Below are 12840 nucleotides of genomic sequence, written 5' to 3'. Positions count from 1 at the left end.
AGGTGGCGCTAGAGCGTCAAAGCTCAAATTTGGTCGGAATATTCCTTAAATCCTTCTCAATCAGTTTTATCCCAGATGGATCTCTGGGCATAGACAAACTAAGTAGAACGTAGAACGATACCGTATTGTTTTACAGCAATCGTGATTCTCGTCGAGAATTTAGTTTTCGGACACTTGCCTTGAGTTTGAGAAACTCCTCCTGCTGAGAACTTCGGGATTCTTCAGAATTGCTCAGCTTTTCCTCGTGTTGTTTGATCTGGATCCATTAGGACAAAGGAAGCGATCGATTAGTGATAAAAAAAACTTATATGTATTTTATATCGATTAAATTAAAAGAAAAATATAAATAAAATCTGACCTACAGAAAAAAAATTGTCTGTTTTACGAATGTTATAGCGATACAGTAAAATACGTCTTTTCAAATTGACTAAAAATAAACAAGTCACGTGACCCAATCAATCCGAAACAAAACTTTAATACGTTTTCTTCTGCAGCGTCCATAATAAAAAGTCTAGTAATGTGCACAAAGAGCTTTGTGGGTTCAGGATTGTGTTCCTGAAGGTGGAGGAGCATCATGTGGAGCCCTCTAGTGCTCAGGAGGAGTGTGAGGCATATCTTGGCCACCCCTGGGTTGTGGTGGTGTAAGAGGAGTATCATGTGGAGCCCTCTGCTGCTCAGGAGGAGCGTGAGGCGTGTCTTGGCCACCCCTGGGTTGTGGTGGTGTAAGAGGAGTATCATGTGGAGCCCTCTGCTGCTCAGGAGGAGCGTGAGGCGTGTCTTGGCCACCCCTGGGTTGCGGTGGTGTAGGAGGAGCCGGTCCGTAGGGTCCATGTGCAGGTGGAAGCACAGTGCCAGGGGGTGGTAAAGTCCCGGGAGGGAAGGGCCAGAGTGGGAAAGCAGAGTCTTGAGGTCTGGGAAAGTTGGGTGTGAACTTGTGTATGGCGTGAGGTGCTGGATGTGGACCCATGGATGGGAAGTCTCTCAGGTGTGGCCCATGCACTGGAGAAGAAGAAAAAAAAAGTTAGACAGAGTAAATATACGTCAATTGCATTCACTGTGGAAAGTGTCCAGTCTGGAAAATTCCTGGAATAGTGATTGGGTCAAAAAAATCCCCAAAAAACAGGTCACCTCTCTGTAAAGGAGGCATGTGGCGCTCTGGAGGACCGGACCTGCACAGCGAGCGCTCCAGATCAGACATTCTGTCGTTTAACTTCACAATCCTGAATCGGCAGAAGAAGGAAAAGAAAAAGGAATTAAAAAAAAAAGAGTTAATGAGATCAAAAAGAACATCACGTGACCTTGGAACACTTTAGGGGCAAAACTATGTGGACACCTGACCATATGATTACACATGATCTATTAATCTCTACTCTTCTGAGATGATGTTCCACTAGAGTTTGTGGAGAAGCAGCACATACGGCTGGAACAGTCAGGTGTCCAAATACTTTTGTCTGTAGAGTGTAAGTGGCCTTGGGTTTTCGTTTGTTCCAACCGTTGTTCATGTGCAGGGTTCGTGTGTGTGTGTGTGTGTGTGTGTGTGTGTGTGTGTGTGTGTGTGTGTGTGTAGGGGGAACCTGTGTTCGGGATGAGATTGAGCTGAGGAATTTTTCTATGATGCGCATGTTCACAGCATGTGCCCTTTTTGTTTAGCTGTTGGTTTTTGTCTCTGCATGCGTTCTGAGAAATAGCGTGGATTCCATTTTTTTGAAAGTCTTTATTTTGAACACTGGTACTGGATTGTCGGAGTTTAGCAGAGTTTGTAATGTTTTGCACCCTTGGTAAAGCGGAACGAGGTATGTTTTTGTTTTAATGTGAATCTGGCTATGATAGCCTTTAGCTCATCACTCTGTTAAGTTTATGATTTTTAATGTGCATGTCATTTGTTTACATTATGTGTATTTTTCTTTCTTTAATTCTCGTTAGACCCACAAGCTATACCATTCCTGCCACGTCCTGCATCACCATTTATGCGTCCCAGGAAGAGATTCACTCTGAGCCGATTACCAGTCCCAGAGCCAACAAAATTCTCTGGCGATCCTTTAGGGTTTATGGATTGGAAGACATCCTTTAATGCCCTCATTGGCCATAAGGCACTCCCTGCTAATGAAAAATTGCTCTATCTTAAGAGTTATCTTGCAGGTGAAGCACGCAAAGCAGTAGAGGGATTCTTCTACCAAAACTCGGAAGCAGCATACAGGAGTGCTTGGACAGTTCTTGAAGATCAGTATGGAAGTTACAATAAAAACTCGGGAAGTGGCCAAAGATAGCAGCAAATGACCTGATTGCCCTGAGAGAGTTCGCTGATGTCCTTCAGGGATGTGCTGCAGCTATAGCTTATGTCAAAGGATTGGCGATTTTGAATGACTGCGAAGAAAATCACAAGCTCCTTAAGAAACTGCCAGATATGAGTCGTATAGTCGTGGATAAATTAGATCATTTTGGTGAATATCCAAGTTTTGCAGACTTCACAAAGTTCATGGAAAAGGAAGCTGGAATAGTATGTAATTCAGTAGCCTCTCCTTTCCTAATTAACACCAAACCCACATATAAGAGGGTGCCAAAGAGAGCCAAAGCACTTAACACAAGCACTCACGTAAAAAATCCTACTCCAGCGTCACTTGAAAAGCTAAAGCCACCTTGCTTAAGTTGTAAAGATAAAACACATGGTGTTGCAAGATGTGACACCTCAGATGAGAAAAAGGCCTTCATTTATGAGCATCATCTTTGTTTTGGATGCCTAAGAAAGGGACACATAACCAAAGAGTATAAAAGGCGCCACACCTGCAGCACACGTGGTAAACGTCATTCAACCTGTCTACACATAGAGAGAAACATAAAACCTGAGCAAACTGCAAGTAAAAATCCCACAACTTCAGGACATGGTGCAAGTGAAGAAACCCACAAGGTTATGACGCGGAACGTTTCTGCCACCTCTAGCATTGTCCATGTTTTTGTGTCATCAACATCGGAACCTCAGAAAGAAATTCTCACATATGCTCTTCTCGACACCCAAAGTGATTCAACCTTCATCTTGGAAGCCTCAGAACTAAATGTGAACATGCAGTCAGTACATCTCAAGCTCAGTACTATGACAGCTGTCAACTCAGTGATAGCAAGTAAAACTGTTAGTGGTTTACAAGTTCGGGGATTGAACACCAATGCACGTGTCAAACTGCAGCGAGCTTATACACGAGATTTTATTCCAGTAGATAGGTCTCATATCCCCACCAATAGACACCTACAAAATAAGTTACCCCCGTTGCAAGACTGCGATGAAGGATTGTTAATTGTCTATGACTGTTCATCAGCACTAGCTCCCTTAGAGGTCATCATAGGTCGTAAAACCGAGCCCTTTGCTTAAAGAATTGCACTAGGCTGGAGCATTATAGGAACAGTTAACCCTCTCGTAGATAGACAGGGAAGACAGATGAAAGAGATACCTGTGTCAGCTGCTGCTGATGTGCTGAAGATCTTGGAATCAGATTTCAATGACAGGAGTAATGAGGAAAGGTATGCATCCCAAGAGGACATCTGTTTCAAACAACTCCTAAGTGACAAAATAAGACAGAAGGAGAACGAACATTATGAGATGCCACTTCCTTTCATAGGCAGTAGTCCACCTTCACTTCCGAACAATAAAAGGCTTGCCACTGTTCGGCTGCAACATCTGAAGAAAAGGTTAAAGGCTAACAGATAGTATTATAGCCCTACTGACGGGTCCAGACCTTATCAACTCACTTGTGGGAGTCCTGTGTCGCTTTAGAAGGGAAGCAGTAGCTGTGACATTGAAAGGATGTTCCACCAGTTCTACGTCTCTCCTGAAGGTCGCAATTACTTGAGATTTCTCTGGTGGAAAGACGGACAGTTGGAAACTGAACTTTAGGAGTATAGGATGACAGTCCACCCTTTTGGCGCTGCATCTTCCCCAGGGTGTGCCAACTTCAGCCTTAAGTATTTAGGCTGAATAAACACGTGCTTGGCATGGATGACCGAAATCTCACAAATTTCCACAAAAATGAGTGGAACATCTTCCCAGAACAGTGGAAATTACTATGAGGGAAAATTGGAGCTCAGTGTGGAATGGGATTTTTTTATTCTTGGGTGTCCACAAACTTTTGGCTGTTTAGTGTACATGCCCCCCTCTTTAGACTAGAAGTACAAAAAATAGCTGAAAAGCTTCACTCTCTCACACGCCTGGTTCTAAATCTGAAGGGTCTCCAAACGCTTCATGTGGCACGTTTCCTATTACTGGGTTGTTTATTACTGCTGTCCAGCTCCGTCGAACGAGGCGCGCCGAAAAAACACGAACGTCGAACAGGCGCCGATGTTCTAAATTAAGCACTAGTAATTAAATGTATGTGTGTTCTTTATAAATATACACACACAATTAGTTATGATTCCTACCTGAATCAATCCACTTATTAATACCATCATTATGACGCCACTGCTGCAAAAAAACACCTCTTTTATAGACTATTTCAAGAAAGTCAACAATAACAAACGGGTTCCGTTATACTGAAAGAAGAGTTCAAGATATTTATAAAAGCTAAAAAAAAAAAGAATAATAACGTGGAATTAGCGCAGAACTCAAATCAGACATGTTACTCAGAACATTAGAAGTTTACCTGAAACACCGTATCCAGGTGTGTAGTTACGATCTGTTTGAGAGAAAAGCGGTAAATACACGTCGTAGTCTGGATGCTTACAAATGCTTCTGCAGCGGTAGAAATAAAAAAGTCGTCAAAATGCGTCTTGCAAAGTGTTTAAGGGTGTAGAGAGTAACACGCAATCTTAAACGTCTTCTGTTTGGGTCGTTGCTATAGTAACCTCGACTTAAAAAAAAAAAAAAAAAAACAAGCATCGCAAAATCTCTGGAAATGTTTTGAGTCGTTTATCTCGAGACTCCTCAACTCCAAATCATATGTATTTTTGTCACATGACTCCCATCGACACTACACAATGCAATAAATCAGTTTGTGTGTGTTGGGGGTGTTCGTCTCTAATCTTGAAAAGGAACAAATTTATAAAAAATAAAAAATTTTAATCCGTTTATTTGGACGAGGTTCATCGAAACGAGTCTCTAAAATGATCCGATTTTCCCATCACTAATGCCCTAAACACTGAGCTCCACCTCCCCTAGAAGTTCAAATCAACAATTAGGGCCTTATCTGTCATGTGACCTGGAGAAGGCTCCTGATTGGCTCGTACGGCTTTAATTAGGCAGGATCGCCATGGTGCGACAGTGTCCCAAAAACAGGACCAACTCCTGGTCTTTCTGGACTTCCGTATTCCGATTTCACTCGATGTATTTAAAACACACACACTTTTTCAAAGTGGTCCGCTAATCGGTGGAGGTCCGTATGCCTTCGGAAGAGTATTTGAACCTGCGACGGGAGAATCTCTGATCGAAGACGGGAGGAACGACCCCTGTCGCTGGGACTGGTTTACCTGGAAAAGAAAGATTTCTCCGGTTATAATCGAATCGACAGACGACTGTAAACCGAATGAAGCGTGTTAAAACAACGGGGTTGCAAAGGGGCGGAAAAGGAAAATGCGTGGTAAATTTCCAGAAACTTTCCATGGAGACTTCATCTGGGGAAATTTTGCAAATATTCCAAGTTACCAGGGAATTTACAGGAATTCATAAAAAACAAACAAAAAAAAATTTGTACTAACATGTAGTTTGATCATAGGCTGACATGCATGCAAACTTATGCATATATAAATTCATGCAAAAAATTTTTTAATCGATGTTATAAATCGCTGTGCACGCAGAAATTTAACTGCATTCAACCTGGTTGTTTTAAAAAAAAATTTTTAACTACATTTCAGTACCACTGCTCACCGGCAGAACAAGTGGTCCGCCCACCGGCGGACGAAGTGGTCCTCCCTTTGGCGGAGGAAGTGGTCCTTCCTTTGGCGGAGGAAGTGGTCCTCCCTTTGGCAGAGGAAGTGGTCCTCCCTTTGGCAGAGGAAGTGGTCCACCCATGTCTGAAAGAGGAACATACAGAACATACATTTATATAATAATAATATACAGAATATGCACATTAAACACACACTCATATATATATATATATATATATATGTAACCCTCTTGCTCAATTATACTTTTTCGGGATTTATCATGTGCATGGGGAAATTAATTGATGAGAGGTTACTAAAATTTTAAATCAGGATGCAGACACAAAACTAAACTAAACTTCGGACATGCAACTCTGGCTAAACCGGTTCACCAGTTCTTTTACGTCATGACGTCATGCATATCCAAATATCATCTCGGCGGATGAACATACACACTAAACACATTCAAATAAAGTCATATCTACTGCATGAGGTCATATAGCTTATCTGTTTAAATTAAATCATCATCATCATCTTAGAAATGTTCCTTACATTTATGTTTTGCACTAAATCACCCAATACAGGCACTGATGTGCAAAACGTTGGTTTTAAGTTGTTAGTAAATAAACTTACTTTTCATTTAAGTCCTCGGTTCACGTGTGCTCATATTTTAGCAGCGCAGCACCAGCCTTCCAGTACTGGTCACTCGAGAACAGCAGTATGTGTGCTGCTCGGAATCGGCAGGTATGCGCATGCTCAGTGACGATCACTTGTTCAGCAGCATGTTTCAGTTTAATGTGTGTACTGTTGGAGAAACTAGAGGAATTACATTCTCAACATGTCATCGTAATTCACATGAAATGACTGAACAATACAAACCCCCCCCCCCCCCCCGGGCTAGCAGTTCGCACGTGGCTACAGGCTAGCACTTCGCACGTGGCAGCAAGCTAGCAGTTCGCACGTGGCAACAGGCTAGCAGTTCGCACGTGGCTGCAGGCTAGCAGTTCGCACGTGGCTGCAGGCTAGCAGTTCGCACGTGGCTGCAGGCTAGCAGTTCGCACGTGGCTACAGGCTAGCAGTTCGCACGTGGCTACAGGCTAGCAGTTCGCACGTGGCTACAGGCTAGCAGTTCGCACGTGGCTGCAGGCTAGCAGTTCGCACGTGGCTACAGGCTAGCAGCTAGCTATGGCGTTAGCTCCACTTCGGTAGAATTTCGGTGGCTGATTTAACCAGCTCCAAAACAACGCTCACTCTCCCGTTTTACCAGAGTTACACACTGACAACAGAAAACCCCGAAAACAAATAATCCCTCGCTCTTAACTTTGATAACCAGTAATATAATCGATCATACACAACTTACAGCTCTCTCACAGTCATCTCTCTCTCTCTCTCTCTCTCTCTCTCTCTCTCTCTGTGTGGGTTTTTTTTTTCCCGCCCCCTCAATAATCCGATCGGTTACCACACTGCTCTCTGAATGGCACTCATTGGATAACAAATAAAACTGACACCTGACCATCCAATACAAAATAAAATGACAGAGGGTTTAAAGGTTACTCACAACAGCGAATATTTGTTATTAATATAATGAATGAATATTAAATATTAATATTAAAAAAAGGGTTTTATAAACAAAGGGCAATTCAAACTGGCCCATATGGTTTTTTTGTTGTTGTTTTTTTTAATGTCCAAACTGGTTATACAGTATCTGTCAACCTCTAAATACCGATATGACTGCAGACTTTGTTATAATTATTAGCGATGGAAAGGAAATCTTACAGCAAGAATGGTCCTCCACAGGAACACCAGCACGGTGAGAACTCCCACCAAAGCTGTAACAACTACAGGATTCCAGGGAAGGACGTGAAACGTCAGACCCGGACGCCAGTCCTTGGGCATGGCAGCGATTAACTAGAACACACACACACACACACACACACACACACACACACACACACACACACACACATACACACACACACACACAATCAACTTTAATACATTGAGTTTATGCAAAAGTATATACTTTCTCCCACCCGTATGTGGATCTTCCCCAAGTTTGTATACGATGTCTCAGAAATGTTCCCTTTACCTGAACTAGGAGACCCAAACCTGTTCCACAAAAGTCCAGCTCCATGAAGATCTGCTCTCCATGGGTTGGATGTGTGTGGAAGATCTTGAGTGGCCTGCTATAGAGCTCAAACCCTACAGAATTTTTCACACTGACTGCACCCCAGAGCTTCTCACCTCACCACTGTGGATGACCGAAATCTCACAAATTTCCACAAAAACAAGTGGAACATTTTCCCAGAACAGTGGAAATTACTAATAAGGGAAAATAGGAGCTCAATGCGGAAAGAGATTTTTATATTCTTGGGTATCCACAAACTTTTGGCTGTTCAGTGTACGGGCGCAGACGCTCTAAATTAAACACTATTAATTAAATATATGTGTGTATTTTAATATATATATATATATATATATATATATATATATATATATATATATATATATATATATATATATATATATATATATAATTAGTTATATAATTCCTACCTGAATCAATCCACTTATTAATACCATCATTATGAAGCCACTGCTGCAAAAAAAACACCTCTTTTATAGACCATTTCAAGAAAGTCAACAATATGTTCGTCTCGAATCTTGAAAAGAAAAATATATATATATATATATATATATATATATATATATATATATATATATATATATATATATATATATATATATATATATATATATATATATATATAATAAATAATCAGTTTATTTGGATGAACGAGATTCATAGAAACGAGTCACTAAAATGATCCGATCTTCCCATCACTACTGCCTTAAACACTGAGCTTCACCTCCCCTAGAAGTTCAAATCATCAATTAGGGCATTATCTGTCATGTGACCTGGAGAAGGCTCCTGATTGGCTCGTACGGCTTTAATTAGGCAGGATCGCCATGGTGCGACAGTGTCCCAAAAACAGGACCAACTCCTGGTCTTTCTGGACTTCCGTATTCCGATTTCAAGCGATGTACTCAAAACATCCGCAAAGCACACAGCATTGTGGACGACCACACACACCCGTCACACACACTTTTCACCCTCCTGCCATCAGGGAAGCGGTTCCGAAGCATTCGGGCCGCCACAACAAGACTGTGCAACAGTTTCTTTCCTCAAGCCATCAGGCTTCTCAATACACAGAACTGAAACGGAACACACACACACACACACACACACACACATACACACACACACACACACACACACACACTCACTCAAATATGTGTTACCGAACTGTACAACCTGGACTTAACACTTAACACACACTCATCACTCATCTCAATCCATTCCACCACTATTCATTTATTTATTATTTATTATACACTTTATATTCTCTCAGTACTGTATAGTCAAAGTATTCAGTAGGTTTACTGGTCGGCGCTATATTGGGTTTTGTGTCTTGTATTGTGTTGTCTTGTGTTGTCTGTCTGCACTGTTTTTTGTCTGCACTGTTTGCACTAGGTTGCACTCGATGCACTCTATGTGCACACCAGGGTTCCAGAACGTTGTCTCATTTTTTACTGTGTACTGTGTACCACTGTGTATAGTAAAGATGACAATAAAAGCCTCTTGACTTGACTTGACCATCATACCAATTAAAAAAATAAAAATAAAAATAGTAAGAAAAAAAAAGCTCAATTTCCACGTACACACCAAAAAAACGTCCGAAGAGAGAAGATGGGAGTCTCGAACGTGATCCGAGGCGCTCGCTTGCTTGTTGTTGTCGGCGAAATCGGACGTCTTCGAAGAGTCCTGCGGATCTGATCATTAAAACAGTGTAAATAAATCAATTCTAATTAAAAAGGTAAGAAAATAAAATCAATTTTTTATTTTATTTTACACCATGAGCTCATAAAGCATTTAAACAAGTTCGAAGATCAAATGTTCTAAGAGATACCAAAGGTCTACAGGAAGGTCTAATTCCTCCATTTACACACATTTGCGCTTATAATATCCATCCATTTAAATATCCTCCATTCTTCTGGAAAGATGTTCCACTTGATTTTTTGAGGTGTTCAATAGGGTTCCAGCACTATAGGATTCACTCAAGATCTTTCACCTTATCCAACCCATGGAAAGCAGATCTTCATGAAGCTGAATTGGTGCACTTTTGTATGTGGAAGAACCACAAATGGGTGGTTCAAAAACTTGGATCAGTACCTGACTTTAGTAAAGCCCTTATGGCTGAAGGAGATCTCACCCAAATCTCCACAAAATGCAAATGCAAGAAATCCAATAAAAAACACCCGAGATGAAGCATGGAAGCTTCGTGTTGCAACCGGCGGTAAAAACACAGTTCGTTCCGATCGCGGTTTCTGAAGGGAATCATCAGTGAAACTGTTTGCATATATATATATATATATATATATATATATATATATATATATATATATATATATATATATATATATATATATATATATATATATATCTTTCCGTGGGCTCACCACCTGCAGGAGGGACCGTAAGGGACGGTGCTGTGAGGATTGGGCAGCAGTCGAGGGCGGGGGCCTGCTTAGACTGCTGCCCCCGCGACCCGAATTACGGATATGCGGGAGAAAATGAATGAATGAATGAATATATATATATATATTTTTTTTTATGTGATTAGGGGCTGCGTTCCCGTCGATCCAGATAAATCTGAAATAAAAAAAAAACAACAAGAGCAACGTTCTTCATCCTCGTCTACATTCACACCGAAATATCGAATATAACGTAAGGCGTGCCTTGGCCACCCCTGGGTTGCGGTGGTGTAAGAGGAGCATCATGTGGAGCCCTCTGCTGCTCAGGAGGAGCGTGAGGTGTGTCTTGGCCACCCCTGGGTTGCGGTGTTGTAGGAGGAGCCGGTCCGTATGGTCCATGTGCAGGTGGAAGCACAGTGCCAGGGGGTGGTAAAGTCCCGGGGTGGGAAAGGAGAGTCTTAAGGTCTGGGAAAGTTGGGTGAGAATTCGTGTATTTCGTGAGGTGCTGGATGTGGACCCATGAATTGGAAGTCTCTCAGGTGTGGCCCATGCACTGGAGAAGAAAAAATAAAAAAAGTTACACAGAGTAAATATTTGGGTTCCTGGAAGCTCACACCAGTCTCATACATGGGTATAGAATATGCTGCCCACATGATGTTTTTTGTTTTCCGCACCATTCGATTTAAAACCGTCTGTAAAAGCGTCTTAGCAGCTTGCTAACAAACATTCAGATCAATAAACTCGTTTATCCTGAACCGTGATGCAAATCAGAACACTTTACTGAAAGGTCGAGGAGGGACGGGTCCATATGGGCGCAGAGGAAAAGAAGGTCTTTAGAAGTCCATGTGTGGTGGCCTGAAACGAGGGTCGAGTCCGAAAGGCGGCCCGGGAGGAATCATGGGTTGGTATTGGCCGTTCGGAGGCGGCATCGGTGGGGGAAGTGGTCCGCCCATCGGCGGAGGTCCGTATGCCTTCGAAAGAGTATTTGAACCTGCGACGGAAGAATCTCTGATCGGAGACGGGAGGAACGATCCCTGTCGCTGGGACTTGTTTACCTGGAAAAGAAAGATTGCTCCGGTTATAATTGAATTGACAGACGACTGTAAACCGAACTAAGCGTGTTATAACTACGGGGGTTGCAAAGGGGCGGAAAATGTGCTGTATATTTCCGGAAACTTTCTGTGAAAACGTCATCCGATGAAATTTTGCAAATATTTTTGCAAATAAGTTACCAAGAAATGTACAGGAATTCATAAAAAAAAAAAAAGAAAAAAAAAAAGAAAATGTGTCTTACAACGTGTTTAAGGGGGTAGAGCTTCAAACGGGATCTAAAACGTCTTCTGTTTGGGTCGTTGCTATAGTAACCTCGGCTGCGGCGGCAAAAAAGCATTGCAAAATCTCTGGAAATGTATCGAGTCGTTTATCTTTTGACTCCTCAACTCCGAACCATTCGTTCTTTTGTCACATGACTCCCATAGACGCCACACAATGCAATAAATTGTGTATTTAGGGAAGGGTCATTCCCATCTTGAAGAAACCTGCTCTGGATCCATCAGACATCAACAACTACAGACCGGTATCACTTCTCTCCTTTCTTTCTAAATCTCTGGAACGCACTGTTTTTAACCAACTGTCTGTCTATCTCTCACAGAACAACCTCCATGATCCTAACCAGTCTGGGTTCAATGTGGCACATTCCACAGAGACGGCCCTTTTGGCTGTTTCTGAGAAACTGCATGCTGCTCGGTCAGCCAAGCTGTCATCTGTACTTATCTTGCTGGACCCTTCAGCAGCATTTGACACAGTTAACCACAAGACACTTTTGTCAACCCTCAAAAGCCTTGGCATCTGTGGAACAGCATGGGAATGGTTTGCTTCCTACCTGGAAGGTCGCTCATACCAGGTAACATGGAGGGGATCCACATCTGCCCCATGCAGACTCACCACTGGTGTTCCACAAGGCTCGGTACTTGGTCCCCTCCTTTTCTCCCTCTATACCCACTCCATTGGTGAAGTCATATCCCCACATGGGTTTTCTTATCACTGCTATGCAGATGACACTCAACTAATCTTTTCCTTCCCTCCATCAGATACCACAGCTTCTGCTAGGATATCAGCATTCTTGACAGACATATCTTCATGGATGAGTGCTCACCAACTAAAACTCAACCCCAGCAAAACAGAACTGCTGGTCATCCCAGGTAATTCATCTCCAGGTCAAGATCTCCAAATAACACTTCATGACTCTCTGCTCTCCCCTTCAGCCACTGCTCGTAACCTTGGGGTAACTATGGACAATGAACTGTCCTTCTTCCCACATGTCGCTAATGTTGCTCGTTCTTGTCGATTTCTTCTCTATAACATCCGAAGGATTCGACCATTTCTCTCCATACAGGCTGCCCAGGTGCTTGTTCAGTCTCTTGTCATTTCGAGACTTGACTACTGCAACTCTCTGCTGGC

The 12840-nt window shown here is 42.3% G+C and overlaps 1 long non-coding RNA gene across 1 annotated transcript in view; it reads right to left on the bottom strand.

Moving 5' to 3' along the window:
• Window positions 1-158: 158 nt before the first annotated feature.
• Window positions 159-12840, bottom strand: part of LOC310722873 — a 63003-nt gene continuing 50321 nt past the window's right edge. Inside the window, exon 3 of the long non-coding RNA XR_014532522.1 lies at window positions 159-256. This is a non-coding gene — a long non-coding RNA (uncharacterized lncRNA). The remainder of the gene's footprint in view (window positions 257-12840) is intronic.

Source organism: Silurus aristotelis (genome assembly GCF_946808225.1).
Source record: "Silurus aristotelis genome assembly, chromosome: 29".
In the NCBI taxonomy this organism is placed as follows: domain Eukaryota; kingdom Metazoa; phylum Chordata; class Actinopteri; order Siluriformes; family Siluridae; genus Silurus; species Silurus aristotelis.
This window is presented reverse-complemented; position numbering and strand designations above follow the sequence as displayed.